The following is a 20,195-nucleotide window of genomic DNA, read 5'->3' as shown; positions in this document are numbered from 1 at the left end:
AAGCCAGGGCGCCAAGTGGAACGCAGAGCGAGTCGAGACGGTCAGTTCAGGAGAAGAATCAATGCGCTGCGGTGGAAATGTAGTCACTCTGCTTAAAAAAAACAACAACATAAAACAACGAATCAATCAATAAGAATAGGCTATTAAATATAGCATTATAAGGAATTAATATAATAGACAGTGCTTTAAACTGCTCATCCTGAGGAGTACTTTTATTTAAAAGGCCAACATTAAAACGTATTTCTGTTATTTTTAATAAATAAAATATTAAAGTTTAGAAATAAATATCGAACCTTGAATTTTAGACTTGAACAAGAAGCTTACACCTTTCTTTATCCGATTTTCCTATGGTAGGATGCCACTGTATGTTACTTATTGTTCTGACTTTTCCAATGATACTATTCATTATTTATAGCTGCAGTTGTTCCTTATTGGGACAGTGAGTGCAGGGATATTTGGGGAGTAAGCATCTCCTTGACTTGCTTTTTTTCCCTGGTGGGTTTATTTAAGTGTTCTGTTTAAGGATGAACGTACAAGTATCTCAAGTAAAAGGTTGTGGCCTCATTCATTAAAACTAGATACCAGCTATTAAAAATAATTACTCAAAAAACTCTCAGCTTTGCACTTCCTTTAGGATTTTCAGATGAATGAAATATTTTCAAACCAAGCAGAAAAATCTGACAGATATGTAAATCTCTCAACTTTTTTTCTACACTGAAAAAATGCAAAAATAAGCAGTAGTTGCATTAGTAGTACTGTTTGGGATACAGATTGCAGTGCAATTGTTACCTGCATGTCTGACCAACATGCAAAAATTTGCCACCCTCTGATGCCATGATATGCAAAAGTGGTTCCCAAACTAGTTCTGGGGCCCCCCTGTTGCTGCAGGTTTCCGTTCCAACCAGATACGCAATACGTGATAATAATTGAGAATAATTGATCTTAGTTAGTTAAGTGGTCTTTTCTTAATCTTCTCTTATTCTGCTTTCAGAAAAGCACAGCAGTATGACTTTTACATTATAAGACATTTAGAAATACAGTATTTCTATTTTTTGCTATAACTTTAAATATTTAACTCTCTTTTGTTGTTTTTCTATTATTTTTCCTTATTCTGTGTAGTCTGCTCCCTTCACTGTAGCCTAATAGTGACAATTACAAACAGGCAAACAGACACCCAGGAAAAAACACTAAATGATGAAAGGCTGCAACTGCTTCAGCATCAGACCCACTAATAAGTCAATAATGGAAAGGCAGAATGGAAATCAGGATGAACATAAAGAAAAAGTAAAAAAAAGAAAAAACTTCTAAATTTTTTATTAAAATGTATTAACACTTACTTTTGTAATTTCTTCATTGACCCTAAAAGACACTGGGAAATAACAGCTAATTTAAATAGGCAATTAAAAACGTTGGTTGCAGCAAAATTCTGCAGCCTCGGGGGCACCCCAAGACAGAATTTGGGAACCACTGATATACAAGAATGAATTAAAATACAAAACTTAATTTTATTAAATAGAAACAGAAATCAGCTAACCTAACATTCAAAGGGACAACAATTGGCACCATGAAGTAGTAAAAGGGCAGGCAAAATTTAACATACATAAAAGAAAACAAGCATAATCCAAACCACTTGGAGAAAGACACAAGTTATTATATGAATTTGACCTTACGTCAGTCAGTTACAGTGGGCAATTCACACACTTACAGCCCCATGACACACAGGACAGAAAAATTACAGATAACAAAGCCTGGTGCTTCATGTTAAAGCACAAGAAAAGTGCAATCATTTCAAATGACTCTGAAATACACTAACTTGTATACACTTGTGAGTTAACAGAACTGTTAATTGACACCCTGTTGAAAGGTGAGAGGGACAAATTTTTCACACATCCAATGTGTCAATGACGCCACACTTCAAAAAGAAAACATTTCTTATTTTTCAATTAATGTTTTTTTTTTGTCACACATACAGTATTTTCTGTTGTCATCTAAGGAAGTGTAATCTGTCTGGCATTTTGGTCATGTTTTGCTTCACTTTTGATACCTATAGCAAAAAAATATGATAGAACAGCAAAATTGAAAACTCTCTATAGGTATGGACTGGATGAACTTGATCAGTGCAAAAAATAAATTAAACAAAATGCTCCAATAATACTTATACATCATTCCTTAAAAGCTGAAGCCGCATACATTTCAAGAGGTATATGTACACACTCACATTAGTAATGGTCATAAAGGTATGGCAACTTTTTCACTAAAAAGTCCATCAAGTTCCAGTTTGTCCCTAGAGTTTAATTTTTAATACCCTTGACTGGAATTGTGCTAGTGATCTGATGTTGTTTTTGGAGGTAGAACTGCGGTAAACATCTAGTTCAAACACTTAATCTCATATGAGTTTATTACATATGCTGTACAAAATATCTTATGTCACCTAAGAAAATTATTTTTAAAGCTGATTCCTTGGACAGTAAAATTGTATTAGCTTGAGTGTGAAATAGAGGAGGGACCCCTGGAATGTAAACAACTTGATGGTCCTCAGACTCCATTTAGAGAATCATAAATAGTGCATAGAGTGTGACAGGACGTCTAATTCTTTATGGCTAATCGTTTAGATATGAAGAAGTCCAGTTCTGCAGTCTGATATTTATTTGCATGTGTGGTCTAAAATAAATAATGAAACAAAACATTTAAAAATAATGCTTAATGGCAAGTAAAATACAATACCCTTACAGAGCATCTGGCAGCTCAAATTAAAATAGTTTAGAAAATGTTAGCGACATGTTCTTGAAAAATTCACATAAAGCAAATCTAAGAATAAACAGGACATGAAGCAAAATAATTTGCTTTATTAAGGGCAGGTGGTATTCATTAAGCACAAAAAAGCACCATAGCCAAGACGATACCACATACTGAACTGCAGATAAACATTGGACTGTCATTAACTAATCTTTGAAAAGAGTTTGTGTTCTTTTGGGACGCAAATACTACGTGATGTCTACTATCCGCTTTCGAAGTAATGATTGACCTCCAAGGTTATTCCTTCTTTTATTTTTATTTTATTTGATTGTGGAATCAACTCTTGGCAGCAGCCAGCAGGGCGGCCGTGCGGTCCATGCGTACGGGCGCTGTTCTCATCCCTATCAACTTCGCCGTCACTTCCCCTACTTCTTCATATCTTAAATCATTCTTGAGGCAGATTGAAGACTTACGTGCCAGCTTAAGTGAAAACTTAAGGAAAATGTACTAAGTAATTGCAGCACAAACACAGTTTTAACTTGAAGAGATGCTGATGAAAGAAGAGAAGAAGTGGGCTGCTAGGGTGGAGAAAAGAACAGCAGAACAGCAATCAGCAAGCGCATCAACCTTTGAGCAAACGAATGCTAAAAGTACAGAGAAAAAGAGTATGAAAACTATGAATGCTCAAGTCAAGTGTATTCACTGCACATTATCGTTCAGTGCGTTGTTACTGGTGTGAAATGTGAAAACATTTCAAGGTGCAGTGGGTAGTTTGCTGAAGGCCCCCGTGCAGCGCCCTCAGGTGGGCCCCTCCTGTCTAGCATAACTGTTAGTAATTTATTCGTAAATAGATCCTAGTGGCCGGCTAGGCAGTGGAATCAGCGACTGTGTCACTATCAGATCACATACTGGTGACAAAGAATCCACCCTTCTACATGGAATTTATAACAAGTTTTTTAATCACTTTCTTACAGCCGCTGTAACTTAGCAAAAATAAAATAAATTGTGGGAGGTCAAGATTTTAAGATTATTTATTTGTCACATACATAGGTGTGGGTAGTAGTAGTAGTTCATAAATATATATAAAATGTGGACCCACTTACTTTTCCAAGACAACTTTGTGAAGGAAGATGATTAGAATGTAATGTAAGCTAGAAAGCAGAAACTGTTCTGTGCTATAAAATGAAGCAATTTCAATTTGTAACAAAATAAAACAACACCGGCTGACAGGATACTACTACAGAATCGACCTGTTTTACACAAGTTCTGAGAAAATGGACATCATAAAGTGGTCACGCTCACAAATCCTCACAGTAGTGACACTATTGCACTTAAGCCATAAACACTAAGGTACACAATAAAGCAGATTATAGATATGTTCCACTGTTATAGTTTACAAAAACTGAACTGACTGACAAGTCACAAATCATATTGTAATGACCTAAGCAGTCAGCGCTAACAGCATGGTGCATTATGGATATTTCTTTAGAGTTAAGCAAGGCAGTCGATTTCTTTTGCATTAGAGATGTTATATGTGTTTATGTTCAAGTTAGTTTGGGTGAGTTTGGTTCATTTGCAGCCCAGTTATATAAAAGTGTAACAGTTACCATTATGGAGAAAGATGTGTTGATGAATGACTTTGGCTATGGCCTTGCATGTATTAAGCTTTGTTTTATTTGACTCTCTGCTCTATTAAAGAGGTAAAAAAGGACAGAGCTGTGTCTTGCTACATATTCCATCTATGCAATTATTTACGGAGACACTCAGGGTCGTGCGGTGTATGTTACATGAGTGTTCGCCTACTTAATTAGCTAGGTACAGCTGCGTGTAGGTGCTAGCACCCCGCTAGCAAATAGCTTAGGGGAAGTTAGTAGCAAAGTTCAGCTCCGGGAAGTTAAATAACTCAACTACCAGTTATTACAGTGGTGTCAGAAGTGGGATTCAGGCTGTTTAGAAGACGCTGTTATGGAGCAGAGTATTGTCGAATTAGAGCGTGCCATCCGAGAGAACAGCATTATGCTAGAGCGCCTGACAAGTGGAACAATGCAGAGTGGGGCTTCACACTGGCCTGATGGTGCCAGTGTTCCCCGGACAGTGTTACGCTCTTCTAGTCACGGCCGGAATGAACCTCCAGCTGCCGCAACGACACTCCAAGTCAACAGTCGGCCGGGCCTCCTCACACGGACACCTGCCAAGCTACCATGATACAGCGGGTTGACGCCTCTGGAGCCCTACTTTGCACAGGTAGATCTGGCTGCCCTCCACGATGGATGGAGCTGCGAGGAGGCCCTTGGCCCTTGCCTTGGAGGGTCCCGCACATCAGGTACTCATTGATCTGTCACCTGAGGAGCGTCGTGATCTCCAGGCCCTCACCGCTGCTCTCAACCGTCGCTTTGGACAGAGAACCTCAGCGGAGCAAAGCAGAGAGGAGCTGACTAACCGACGCCGGCGTGAAGGTGAGAGTGTGGGTGCATTCGCAGCTGACATCAGGGTCTATGCACGGAAAGGCTACACTACTTTCCCGGCAGCAGCGAGGGAGGAGCTCAGCCTCCATGCTTTCCTGCGGGGCCTTACACCAGAGCGTCTCCGCCAGCATGTCCGCCTGTTGTCACCCTGAGATCTGAGTGAGGCACTGCGGGAGGCTGAGCGGGCTGAGGAGGTACTACAGGCTGGGCCAGCGACGGGGTCGATCGCCACTCCCGCGCCAGCTGACGAGAGCAGTTGAACGAGGGGTGGATGGGGGCCAGCCTGAGGAAGTGGAGGTCAGCCGTGCCCAACCAGCATCAACCCCCCGATGGAGGCCAAGACTAGACCGCTGTTTCCGAATTGGAGAACCAGGGCACTTTGCCAGGGACTGCCCTGCTCCAAGTCCCCTGCCCCGTACAACATCATCCCCGGGAAACGACCTCGGAGTGAGGCAGTGAGGGGATGTTTTTCAGCACCCCTCCACAATGACTGCCCTACAGTGGGGCGCTGTGGGTTTTCCAGTGGACTGTACTTAGACTGCATTATTGACGGGCAGCCATGCAGTGCCCTAGTGGATACGGGGTCCACCATTTGTTTGCTACAAAGAGGAGTGTTGCCAGAAACAGCTGGTCCTCTTCCAGAGGACTGGACCCCCACCAATACCGAACTGTTCACTGTCACAGGTGAAAGGACAGTAATGCCTGCAAAGAAACTGTTGTCTGTGGTGGTGGGGATGAGCCAGATCAGCCATGAGTTCTGGCTCGCTGACATCAGAGATGAGTGCATTGTTGGGTTGTACTTGTTGGCCCACTGGGGAGCACGTGTTGATGTGTCAGGGGCCGTCCTCTGCCTCGGTAATGAGACTGTGCCGCTCCGGTCGGGCTGGAGCCATCCTGGAAAGGCTGCTACCCTGAAATCACCTGGACACCCCTGCTCACCAGCCCTAGGCCGCTGCTCGGGAGCTACAGGGACTCAGGAGGACCGCCGGGGGAGTATTGCAGCTCAGACCAGTGCATCCCAAATGCTTTCACCACACGTTCCACTTGCCCATTCATCACCTGAGACAGTTGCAGCTGTGGAGGAATTGGGCCGTCGAAGTAGTGAGCATCTGAGCGCGCCACAGCAGGAGCAACTACAACGCCTATTGAGAGACTTTGTAGACATTTTTGCGGCCCGAGAGGAGGACTGTACCAGGACAGCTCTAGAGAAACATCACATTGACACTGGCCACGCCGCCCCCATTCGTTTGCGCCCCCACAGATTGCCTCTTGCGAAGCGTCAAGCTGCTGAAGAAATGATTCGTGATATGGCAGCTAACGGCAATATTGAGCCTTCGGACAGCCCCTGGGCTGCACCTATGGTCATGGTGCGGAAGAAAACGGGGGGGTGGCGCCCCTGCGTGGATTTCCGCAGACTAAATGCAGTCACCTGCAAGGATTCATACCCACTGCCACGCATTGATGATGCATTGGATTATGTGGCTGGATCCTGTTGGTTCAGCTCCTTGGACTTGCACAGTGGGTATTGGCAAGTAGAACTGGCATCAGAGGACCGGCCCAAAACTGCATTTACCATCGGGCAAGGGCTGTGGTAGTTTAAAGTGATGCCTTTTGGACTTTGTAACGCTCCAGCCACCTTCGAGAGGCTGATGGAGCGGGTCCTTAAAGACATTCCCCGAACCTGCTGTGTAGTCTACTTGGATGATCTGTTGGTCCATGCCAGAGACTTTGACCAGGCTGTTCACAACTTATGGGAGTTCCTGACAGCCATCCGTAGCGCCGGGATGCGGTTGAACTCAGCCAAGTGTAACCTGCTCACCCGCCAGACACAGTTTCTGGGACACGTGGTTAGCGAGAGTGGGGTGGCTACCAACCCAGCAAAGGTGGCTGCAGTGAGCAACTGGCCCCCACCCGCCAGCATCACTGAGCTGCGGAGCTTCCTGGGCTTAGCCTCGTATTACAGAAGCTTTGTCAGAGACTTTGCAACCATTGCCAGCCCCTTGCACCAGCTGACAAATAAGGGCCGGCGGTTTGGGTGGTCTGAGGACTGCGCAGCAGCCTTCCAGCAGCTAAAAGCCGCCCTCATTGGCGCTCCTGTCCTGGCCTACCCTGACCCCAACCAACCTTTCCTTGTGGACACTGACGCTAGTAATGTGGGTGTTGGGGCCGTACTCTCCCAGAGGGGGGAGACCGGAGAGAGGGTGGTGGCCTACTATAGCTGCAGCCTCAGTCGACCAGAAAGAAACTACTGCGTCACCCGGCAGGAGTTGTTAGCAGTGATCCTGGCAGTACGGCACTTTAGGCCCTACCTCCTGGGTACTAGGTTCACACTTCGGACTGACCATGCTAGCCTTACCTGGATGTTAAACTTCCGGCAACCAGAGGGCCAGGTGGCAAGGTGGCTGGAGATCCTCCAAGAGTACGATTTTGAGGTTCAGCACCGACCAGGGCGGCAGCATGCCAATGCTGATGCCCTCTCCAGGCGTCCATGCCTCACCGACGAGTGTTGGTATTGCAGTCATCAGGAAAAAAGAGGTCTGGGGCCATCATCAGCATCAGCAGAGCTAGGTGGCAGTGATGGAGGAGGGGAGCCGTTCACCACTGAACAGCTGAGGCAACTGCAGGCAAACGACCAAGTGTTGGTAAAGGTAAGGGGCTGGCTGGAGACCCAAGCACGTCCAGACTGGCAAGCCGTGTCCTCCCAGGGGCCTGAGATCAAGTCACTTCACTCCCAGTGGGGCAGCTTGGAGTTGCACGATGGCGTGGTCTACAGACGGTGGCAAGCACCAGGGGGGGGGGAATTGACCGTCTGCAACTTCTGGTTCCCCATGCTCTGCGGTCAGAGGTCCTCCGTTGGGTTCATGGGGCAGCTGGATCCGGCCACTTTGGGAATGCCAAGACAGTGCGACAGCTACGGCAGCGGTTCTACTGGCCAGGGTGTCGGCAAGATGCAGAGCTGCATGTTCACTGTTGTGATGTCTGTATCGCACAGAAAGGACCCGGCCGACGCTCTCGCGCGCCATTGCAGCAGTACCTAGTCAGGGCACCCATGGAGAGGATTGGGGTGGATGTCTTGGTTCCTTTCCCTGTCACTGAAGCCGGCAACCGCTTTGTCTTGGTCGCTATGGATTATTTTACGAAATGGCCAGAGGCATATGCAGTTCCTGACCAGAGTGCCTCCACATCAGCCCAGCGGCTAGTGGACGAGATGTTCACCCGATTCGGAGTGCCGGACGAACTTCATAGTGACCAAGGGCGGAAATTTGAGAGTCGGTTGTTCAGTGAGGTGTGCCAGCGGCTGGGGGTGAAGAAGACAAGAACCACTCCCCTTCATCCTCAAAGCGATGGACTGGTCGAGCGTTTCAACCGCACCCTGGCCACCCAACTTGCCATCCTGACCAGTCAGCACCAGAGAGACTGGGACCAGCATTTGCCTCTGGTCTTGTGGGCGTATAGAACAGCAGTACAGGAGTCAAGTCAGTGCACACTGGTGGGGCTGATGTTCGGGAGAGAGCTCCGCACGCCAGTGGATTTGGTGTTTGGCACGCCCCCCAAGCCTGAGATTGTTGGTGGGCCCAAACTGGACTATTTTAGGCGGTTGAAGGTGCGTCTGAACACCGTCCATCAACTGGCCAGGGAGGCCCTAGAGGAAGCTGGAGCCCGCCAGAAGCAGGCATACGACACCCGGGCCGACCCTGGGGCAAGGGGACAAAGTGTGGGTGTTTTTCCCCCAAAGGAAGTGGGGATTGTCTCCCAAATTGACCCATCATTGGCAGGGACCTGGGGAGATTTTGGACCAAATTTCGGCGGTGGTCTTCCGGGTCCGAATGCCTGGACGGGGCAGACGGGTGGTGCTTCATAAAGACCGGTTAGCACCATATCACCCATTGACCCCAGAACAAGAGGGACCAGAGAACCAGAGTAGCTCTCCACCATCCACCCCCGGTGCCGAGATGGACAATGACGGACTCAGGACTGAGCCTGGCGCAGGTGATAGAACATCAAGAAGGCCGAAGCGTGTTCGTCGCCGGCCAGGGCATTTGTTGGATTTTGTTGTGTGAGATTAGGGTTGTGGGGACACTAACCCTCTTGGGGGGGGCTATGTAATGACCCGGCAGTCAGCGCTAACAGCATGGTACATTATGGGTATTTCTTTAGAGTTTACTTTTTGTGTTATTTAAGCAAGGCAGTCGATTTCTTTTGCATTAGAGATGTTATATGTGTTTATGTTCAAGTTAGTTTGGGTGAGTTTGGTTCATTTGCAGCCCAGTAATATAAAAGTGTAACAGTTACCATTATGGAGAAAGATGTGTTGATGAATGACTTTGGCTATGGCCTTGCATGTATTAAGCTTTGTTTTATTTGACTCTCTGCTCTATTAAAGAGGTAAAAAAGGACAGAGCTGTGTCTTGCTAGATATTCCATCTATGCAATTATTTACGGAGACACTCAGGGTCGTGTGGTGTATGGGACATGAGTGTTCGCCTACTTAATTAGCTAGGTACAGCTGCGTGTAGGTGCTAGCACCCCACTAGCAAATAGCTATGGGGAAGTTAGTAGCAAAGTTCAGCTCCGGGAAGTTTAATAACTCAACTACCAGTTATTACAATATTATTTATAATATCACTAGTACCTTAAAATATTTGCTTGCATGTCGTCTGTTGAGCAAAAGTCTCAACAATGCTTGACACGTCAAGTTGTCTGGCACGCTCGTTTTTGATTGAGAGTACAGCCAACTAAGTTTGTCTTGCTACATGGTGCCTCTGAGATAATTTTTTATGAGTTTTAACTTGGAGAACGATCGTTCACATGCAGCAACAGTTACTGGTATGATCAGCAATAACATACAAATGTCACTGAAAGTAGACGCCAGTGTGGAGTGATCTATAAGCAAAAGTTCAGCTACTTCGAAAAACAGTCGACTTGGTTGACAGGATGGATTGAAAACATGCACGAAATGACAACAATTGAGCGGAAAACGCTGGTGAAACATCGGTGCTATGGCGGTCAACGAGAAGATCGGCACCAATATACAATTCGTCGTCAGCTGTCGAGGTCAGAGTTGATGGTAACAAGACATTGAACGTTAAAGCCAGTGTATCGAGACTGTGAAACCGTTGTTTCAGTTAATTTTTTTTAATCTGTATGGCCCTGAGTGAACCCCTCACCCCAACCTCGTAGCCCCTTGTACTTTGCACAATCTGCACAATCCATTGCTACACCATAGGCAAGGCGGCAAAGCGCCTTCTTACTTAAGGCAGGAAGACCCAAAGTGCAGCAAGTGCACTAGGACAAACTACAGCACAGCACAGCACTATATCAAGGCGACCAGCGCTAAACCTTTAAAATTATTTGGAGCATTCTTTATCACAGAGAGGACACTATATACTGTATCATTACTGTAAACACTGATGTACCAAGAAAAACAATAGGGATGTACTGAGCTTTCAACAGAAACCAGTACTTTGCATACATATTTGGCTGATCCAAGGCGACTTACTCCATTTATGATGCAATTGGCTTCATTTATTTCGGTTTTCCAATTGGAGTACAGACAGATGAAGTGACTTGCTCAGGATCATTAGCAGGATTTGAACTCACAACCTCAGTGCTGGAATTCCACAGCCTTAACCACTACACCACGCTGCCTGCTGTTTGGGTTGGCACATTGTTTTTAAATAGGTAAAGGTTTATAGAGCCATTACTGAATATTTTAGCTATGCGTACGTGTGCCACGCTCCAGCCCCATGATTAGTTATTTCTACCTCGAAATGTTTTGAATTAGTCCTCCAGTAAATTCTTACTACTTTCCTACAGCTTTTGCCATACCTCATGTTCCATCTGCTTACTTTCTACTTCAAGTAGATCTAAATTGTATTTTCAAGGTGTCTGAGGTTGTTATAATGGTAAAACACAAATGTTTTTCCAATGAATGATTATCCTGAAGATTTTTTTTTAATATTTCTAAGCAGTCATTAATCCATCAATTTCATATACTGCTTACTGAAATGCCGAAATACAATCTCTTCTCCTTGTTGCCTATCCACAAAAATGGTTGGTTACTTTATTGAAACATGCACTGCAAAATAATTTTAAAAGACTCGTTCACATGGTTAAAGTGTGTAATTGAGTAATGTACCATATTATTCTATCAGATTCTAACCAAGCCCATCTCAAGATTTTCTTCTGTTTTTTAAAACTGTGATTTTTAAATATTGCTCATCAAATGCAAGCCCCATGCCTTTTAAGTCTTCCATTGTGTTTTCTGTCTTCAAATTGCCCATTTTATTGAAATTTCTATGTGATGGCTTGAACTCTGCACTCTGAAAATCTGTTTTGGTGTTGCACTGCTTGCTAACTATAGCCTTAGCTACTTAGCTTAACACAGATGTTATGTCAAAGTTTATCTTGACCATTTTTAAACTTCTCCTCAATGCACCCCAGTATTTGTGATTATTACCATCCACTACACTTGCTTATTTGTTAAAATCACACCAATAGTAAAGCTGGTCCAGCTAATCATTCCCTCATAGAACTGCATTGAATATACTGTTCGTTTAATGGGTGGGATGCCTCAAGAAGAGGCATGAGAGCCAATCCAGTGTTCAGGCTTGAGGTTTTTTTTTGTAAAACACCAGACATTCTGTTTTATTAGACAATGTTAGAGATTTGCTCAGCGTTATACAAATATATAAATAAAAAATAAAGATAGAGCACACCATGACAGAGTGGTTTATAAAACAAGCAAGATGCATAGTTCTTGCCATCCCTTCTGGGTTTGGTGCCAAACCTTTACCCGTCTTACTGTGTGGTTACTTGCTTCCTATAGGCCTGCACTTGAAAATATAAGCTCAGTGTCAAGACTTGAACCCACAACCTCAGGGTCTCAACTCAAAAGTCTTAACCACTGCACCACACTACCTACCGCTGACCTTTTATGCCAAGTTCTTAGTCCTTAACGTATTAGATATACTAAAACGTAACTAGCAGTTCCAGTTTATACCGCAGTACAGTTTCATGCATTTTCCTAATGATACAAGGTGTCTGTATATCGTTTTGGCAGGGTGTGTCCTGGGTGCACGGCACAGATGTGTTCATTGGGGTGCCTGCTGAGACCCTGTATTACAAATATCTCTGACTTTGAAACCTCGAACTACTTCAGTCGCCTGAACTCCAACTGTTAAAAAAGTAAACCGTTTTAATTTTGTAAATCACGTCTGTGTTTCCGGAGCTAGGAGGAAGCAACACTAATCGATGAGAAAAATCGATACTCCTTTTTAGTACACAAGAAATACGATGAACTGATTTATATATTATCTGCTATTTTACTACACTAAATACATTTTTAAATTGTCTGATTTTAAATTAAATACAGAAAACCCGTTAAAATTATACAGTCGTTTCACATGATTCCTTTCATCTTTCAACTATTTTAACACCAACTCCTGCCCATTGTAAAAACAATAAGCGACTTTTCGGAAGTCTATTAGCACGACTTGTTGTATTGCTCAGAAAATGCTTCACGTTGCTGTAGAATTGAGAGAACCCACCTCCGTAAAAATGACCAATCACGAAGTAGCTTTCCTTCTTGTTATTTTTAAGAGACGGCTGCTTTGCCCTTTCAAAATACAGCACTGCTTACCCTAGCTATATATTAGCCAATGGAAAATCGTGAGGGGCGGAGATATGTTAATTGACCATCGCTTTTTTTTTTTCTTTTTTTCCCCTCTTCTTCGCTCTATGTGTCTGCAGTTTTGTAATGCGGAGCTTATGACTCGAAATTGGGGCTTGATTGAGAAATTGGATATTAAAATCGTCATTTTTAAAGATTTCCACTGTCTGTGGTGGAGCAAGGTTAGTGTGACAGTTTAATGTAATGCGGTGGAGAGACTGATCTCTAAATTTAGGTTTATTGTGAAGCGCCCAGTATTTTGGGGTGGTGTCACGTTTAACTAGAGCAAAGTTAGATTACTTTGGTTGGTTGGTTAGATTTCTTAAGATATTTTTTGAGAAGAGTTTTATTTTGGGCTTTGTACTAACTTATTGTACTCGACATGGTTCTGTTATAAGCACAAGGTGGGTCTGTCAAATGCAGCTGTGCTCTCTTGGGTTGGGCTTTGTGTTATTGTCACGTGCCCTGTGCACTTCGGGACGTTTACTTTTTCGACTGTCGTTTTAAATAACGACGACGTATGAACTCTTACCGCAGTACTACTGACAGCCACCCAGCATAACTCATTCGCAATGTGATTAAGTCGAAAGCATTTCTGATTTTGCATACATTTGAGTAGCCACTTGGAGAAACCACAAGGTCGCAGATTCCAATTTAATCCCTGATTTATTGTTTTGACAGTCAGCAAGGCACGGGCTTAAAATATTCCGCCCTTTCAACCTGCAGCAACTGTCACGAGAAAGGAACCTTTCCAGGACTGGAGGCCAGTGCAGGACCGGGCACGCCCAGTGATAGTCTCATACACACGCACGAGGGCAATTCAAGGTTAAAATGAAGAATGAATTGAGAGTGTAAGAGCTGATATTTTTGCATTAAGATTGACTTGTTCCCCGTTCACATTTGCTTTCTGCATTGAAAATACAGATAGGCCCTGTCTAATTTGATGAAAGAGGTATCAAAATTAAAAAAAAATGTACTAATAGGTTGTGGTTTTACATGGAAGTTACTTTGTGATGTAACCCATCGTATAAGTTGTTATGCACTGAATAAAACACCAGTGATTTACAAATATCAGTTTTCACTTCACTTTTTCAATAACTGACATTTTGTTCTGAGCAGCTTGTGTTTAAAGTTAACATTAAACATTAAAGAATGCAAGGTCTTAAGAATGTGAGGTCAGTAAAGTTTGTGTTTATTTGGGTTTTTGCTGTGAACTCAGTGCTGCTAACTAAAATAATCTGTGTAAGAGTAAAAGTGTCATTTTCATCTTATTTTTTATCATTTGGGGGCCAATGTCTGAAAACCTTTAGTAGTCTGGCTCATTTATGACCTCTTCTGAAGAATTACAAGCACAGCCATCAAATGTCATTTATATTAAAGTTTCTCATATCTGGCCATGGAGCAACACTAAGGCCCATTTTATGTTCTCAGAAATTATAATACCTCAGCTATGAGTCAGCAATCAGTATTTCTTTCTTTCTGTTTTGCGCATAACTTCAGCACACCAACTTGCTTGAAAACCAAATACAAGGAGGAGTTTCTGAAACAGATTAGGCCAGAATTACATCATCTTTTAGGCCATTGGTGTGGGTAATTCATTAATCCTTCTTTCTGGAATGTGCTCAGGATTTCCCAGTTCAAGTAAGAATGATTTTATGAAATCCACCACAGTTAAAGTGGCAACAAATGCCCTGAAATTAGCCTGCAAAATTGCATCTTTAATGTAAATGATTAATCTTTTGAGGCTGCAATAATTAATAACAAGATAATCAAATGGGAGAAAATGTAAAACATCCTGTCTGAAATGCTGAAAATGTTGTGCTCATTCCCAAGTGTAACTGACACAGCAACACAACTCCTGTACCAAATGTTGCCCAGAGAAAGGGTGATCAGAACCTGAGCAGACATTCTGACATGTCCAGAGAAGTACCTGCATGAACATTATTGTTTTTGTACAGTATATAACTGGTAAAATGACTCATCTAAGAAAATGTAATATTTCTTGCCCACGTGTACCTTTCCTCTGTATCTTTGTGTGCCTGAACCTCACTTGACTGTGAGTTGTTCCTGTAAAGCCTGCTTCTCAGACTCTGTCATTATTTTTGAGGCATCTTGCTCACCTCCTGTTCGCTTTTATACTTTCCGTCTTTGAAGGCAACTTTAAATCCAAAGGGGGACAAACCTTTCTCCCTTCACTCCTTGAATCTTTATGTATTTTTCAATCACACTTCAAGGAGTAAGATGAAGCCAACATAATATGGAGTAATGCATGTACCCAAGGACACCATTTCATCTTCTGCTTCTTTCTCACTCTCCTTTTACTTCTTTCGAAACAGCACCTATGCTCACAGCCACACTGCCTGGCACACTCTCAAGCTTTATAGAGTGTTTGCTAACCACGTCTTCTTTGTGCTTCAACAAACTTTCACCTTTCTACTGCGGTTCTGCTGGCGGCCTTCGTTTTCCTAAAGTAGAAAGCCCCATTTTTTGGCGAGGTACTTTCTGAGTGATCAGTCAAAAAAAAGATGCAGCATGTTAGTATATAACCTATTCACTACACTATTATGAACAATAAATAAATAAAAATAACAGGTTGGATAATTCAGTCAGTCAGTCATTTTCCAAGCCGCTATATCCTAACTACAGGGTCACGGGGGTCCGCTGGAGCCAATCCCATCCAACACAGGGCACAAGGCAGGAAACAAACCACGGGCAGGGCACCAGCCCACTGCAGGGCACACACACACACCTGGGACAATTTAGGATTGCCAGTGCACCTAACCTGCATGTCTTTGGACTGTGGAAGGAAACCCATGCAGACACGGGGAGAACATGCAAACTCCACGCAGGGAGCACCTGGGAAGCAAACCCAGGTCTCCTTACTGTGAGGCAGCGGCGCTACCACTGTGCCACTGTGCCACCCGGTTGGGTAATTTTCTTTTTTTAATAATAATAATACATGTTATTTTTATAAAGTCATCACATTTCGGTCAGATCAGTCAAAGAGTTTTGTAGATTTTGGTTTATTTAGTTTTTCTATTGTAGCAGATGGTTTTTACCCCTAAAATTTTTAAAATATCCATTCTTGGCATATACCTGCTACCATAGATTTATAGTCCTGCCAAATTTCAAGCTTTTTAACTAAATGGGAAATAGTGTTTTTGTTGATGAGTAAATGAATGAGTCAGATTTATATGAGTATCATTATAAATATATAGTAAGAATCACTAATGTAATATGCAATAAATACACATTAAGTCATTTAGTTTACTAGTTCTTGATTACTATTTACAGTATACTTTTTTGCTAAACCAATGACAGGTGTTGGTTGTCTGAACTTTCTGATATCATAACAACAATATGTACTGGAAATTTGTTAATGACATCATTGTGCCAGTACAGACAGAAGCCCAAGTGTGTATGCTCAAATACTCCTTTAGACATATGAATGTGCCCACATTTCTGTCCTGAAGATAATATATAATATATAATATATAATTTCAAATGCTGAGGCCAAATATCCAGGGTCTCAAGTTTGAACAGAGGGTAAATTACCAAGCAAAGGATGGGTGCCATCAAGTCTTCTATTGCAGATTTGATTGAAAATAATTAACTTAGGGTATCTTAAACAAAAAAGAAAAGAAAAGAACTGTTTGAATCAGACACTCGGTTTTTGGGAAATTCAATTTTCCAGTAGCTATTTTAACTAAATTATATTGGCTGTTGCAGTGTTTAACATAAGACAGACAGTCACAATAACCCAAGGAAACTGAAATTATGTTAAACTTAAAATGCAGTTAGGCATTTTGAGTACTCCTAATAGGTCCAGTTTGTGTGAATGTAGAAATTTGTCCAGTGATGGACCTGCATGCTGCCTAGTGTTGTTTCCTGCTTTAAATTGGATGCTGTTAGAATCAGCTTCCTAGAATTCAGTAAGTAAATGGAAGTGTGGGATGTATTTGAGTGGGTTCTGTGATGGATTTGTGCCATATCTAAGGCTAGTTTCTACCTGAGGCCCTACATTTAATCAATGGAGTTTGTGTAAGTTTTATTATGAATTTTTAGGTGACATCCTTATTAACTTTTTATTTGTTTAATGAAGTTTTACTAGAGAATGGATTTAAATGTTAGATCATTTTAAAATGTGACCTATATGCTTTCTCAGTAAAATCTAGTAGCATATGATGACTGCGTGATAAGATTATACATTATAAGAGGATTTCCTGATAGGACGCTAGGTGTAACTGCTGAATAAATTCTCCATATTTCATTCTCCTCAAGCTCCTAAGCTGCACTGCATTCTTGTTAGCCTAAGCAAGAGGACCATAATTATGTTGTTCAGGGTGAGTTCCTTACACAGTGTATTAGAAAGCTCTCAAATGTGACCTTTTACTGTATGTGTTTGTGTATTTTACTTTGGTTAATTGCTTCTTGTTCTCCAATCATTCCCTGCAGACTCTTTCTCATGTTTTTAGGATAATCTATTATAGACTTAATGATTTTGTTTGTACATTAGATATGCAGATGTGAAAGTGCGTAAATGGCAGAAACTGGGCGCTTTCATGCTAGTTGTGACTTCTCAGTAGGTTTCAAGTGTTTTATTTCCCTGGAATCACACTTGAAGAGTTTGCCGCTGCTGGATAACTAGGTCTCTTCTAAAGTGGTATAAACTAATATTTAAAACTTTGCAATATTTCTTTAAAAATATAATTTATTTTTTGTGAAATTTCCTGGTATTTTTGTACTCTGCCTGCTATTTTAACAGTACTGTCAAGTTCAGGCATGGGTTGTCATCTCAGCAAACTTGTGCTTTCGAGATTACAAAGTTTGGCTTGCTACATTTTTATTGGAATGTAGGAAGTATTTATACATGTTATAGTGGCATAAATAAGCATTTATTATATATAGTGTTTTATAATTTTCATCATCATTTTCATTACACTTTTACAGGTGTCCTGATTATTTATGGTTTTTTCATAAACTAATAAGTATTAGTTGATATGACACAAAGGCAGCTTTAGCCTTATTATTATTATAAATTAAAGGAGTAAATTAATAGGGAAGTGACATAAGAGACTTGAGCATTTAAAGCTATGAAATATACAGACATTTCTAAATTTCTTATATAAATCTTGCACTGTGTGTTTCTGAATTCAGAAAAGTAGAAAAATAGACCAGGTAAGTAAACAGTAGAGCTATTAGATTAGATCGGTATAGCAATTTTAATCAACCCTTTAATGTTAGTTTTTTTTAATCAATAATTTGAAAATCAGTTTTCAAGAGCTCAAAAGTAGTTGACAAATCTCCTAGTTCATGAAGTATGCTGAATGATTTTCTCACCAAAAGAAAATCAATGTGTAAAGGCCAGTTTATACTTGGCGTGACAGATTCTCTGCGAGGGTTAGCTTGGGTGGCGTGATGTAGATTTTGTCAGCAGTTCTGGCATGTGGACTCTCATACCAGCAACCGTGCAGTCCTGTGCACAACACAAGAAAACATGGTGTCATTTGAGGAACAGTTTTGTGGAGTGATTAACATCTATATGATCCAATGTTACAAGCTTGCACAGATAGCCAAATGTACACAAATTCATGGTAAGTAATCTCCCAAGTCCTGGCCAGAGGGGTAAATATGTGCAGACAGCAATGAAAATATCTGTAAGATTGATACACAGATTAGATTAGATTAGGCAAATGTTATTAATCCCATGGAGAAATTCAAAAGGTAAAGGCAAAGAAAAAAACTTTGGGGGGGAGGGAAAGCCGAAGCATTCATTAAACATGCAATGTCGTGCACTTGAATGCTAGTACTATAAACAGACCAAGGTGTGCTTTCTTCATGCATGACCATATCTGCAGCTGTTAATGCCAGCGTATAAAATAATATTTTCTTTAGACATCCTGTTGACATGCGTCATGAAGACATAACACAGTTTGATCCATGATCATCTTTAATCTACATTACACTGGGATCGGAGAGAAAACACACAGTTCTTTGCAGGAAAGTAAAATAATATTTACCGTAGGTGAGCGCAATGAACTGAACTATGACAAGCAGCTTGACTCTGTTGGGTGGAGTATTCCTTTATTGTATGCTAATTTATTTTTCAGTTAATTTGCAAATTGAGAAACGGTTGACTCATGGCTGTCAAGTTTTATTTTAAATAAGTATAACTTAAAATGTTCACTTGTTGGTTTAAATTAGTCCTAATATTAATATATTTATTGACTAGATCTGCGGGTTAGCAAGATCAGGGTTGGCTGGTTCCTAAAAAATGTATACCCCAACAACAGCTCAAAAATAGTGCATTTTTCCCAAAAAAATAGCCCATTGTCTAAGGGAAGACAAAATGACACACCGGAGGTAGTGCCAGGAATACGTACATAGCATCAAATCCTGAGATGGGGGGTGTATGCCATCACATAACAGCATTTCCCCCTTAGAGATTTTATAATGGTAAGGAACATATGCAAGTGCAAATAGCAGGGTAACGGTGCTACAAGGATGAAAAACATGGTAAAAAATTTCTTTTGTTGAGAAATAACCTAAAATGCTGAGTTGCCTTTTAAAAAGTAGCCCCAAAGAATGCATCCCGCAAAAGCCTATTTTTTCTCACAGGTTATAATCAAAAATAGCCCAATTGGTCAAGAAAATTGTAGACATGGCAACATTGAGCAAGCTGTGTGATGGGACAAGCAGCTCTTATACGTGAGGGAAACACACACACACACCCACTCACATAAAGTAGTAGAAAGTGAGCCTAAAACACAGTGGCTAATCTTGCTTTTCAGTGCTTGGTTTTGCTTCAGTTCAACTGCTCCACTTTGCTTTGTCTCACAAGACTTCACTGTTGTCACAGCCATCCCACCCTGTTCTCCCCTTCATTGTCTAGCATGCAAGCTAATTCAAAGTCTCCCTTTATATACCTGGGGTCTGAGGTGATTCCACCTTCTCGCTCCCTATCTTTTATCAACTACCCCAGAAACCACATGTCAAAGCCGAGCGATTTTTGCAAAAAAAATCAACCTTACAAATGAGTGCTGTCTTTTTCATGCCCTCCCCTCCACTCCCCAATGAGTAATTTGAACATTGTGCGTGTCTCTCTCCCCCTCTCTCAGGTCCAATCCACCACCATTACAATATTTTTAGTTTTGGTCAATGTTTGCTAATGTTTATATTTTTATATAATTTGTGGAAAATTGGCAGACTATTGCAGAATAATATACAATGAGGAACAGATACGAATGTTAATAATAAAATAAACATGATTTTTCTAACATCATATTTTAGTGTTTACTGATATTATTCAGCAATGGAAAGGT

General features: G+C 41.7%; 1 protein-coding gene across 2 annotated transcripts in view; it reads left to right on the top strand.

Moving 5' to 3' along the window:
• Positions 1–12,923: 12,923 nt before the first annotated feature.
• The window catches only part of LOC120527715 (wolframin-like), a 32,172-nt gene continuing 24,900 nt past the window's right edge, over positions 12,924–20,195 (top strand). Inside the window, exons 1-2 of one of the 2 annotated variants that reach the window (XM_039751454.1) lie at positions 12,924–13,055; positions 13,555–13,724. The gene's annotated coding sequence lies outside the window, so the exon portion shown is untranslated. The remainder of the gene's footprint in view (positions 13,056–13,554; positions 13,725–20,195) is intronic. The other variant, XM_039751453.1, reaches the window with a different exon arrangement.

This window comes from Polypterus senegalus, chromosome 4 (assembly GCF_016835505.1).
Source record: "Polypterus senegalus isolate Bchr_013 chromosome 4, ASM1683550v1, whole genome shotgun sequence".
NCBI lineage: Eukaryota > Metazoa > Chordata > Cladistia > Polypteriformes > Polypteridae > Polypterus > Polypterus senegalus.
The sequence above is the reverse complement of the archived record's forward strand: the minus strand, read 5'-3'. Positions and strand labels throughout refer to the sequence as shown.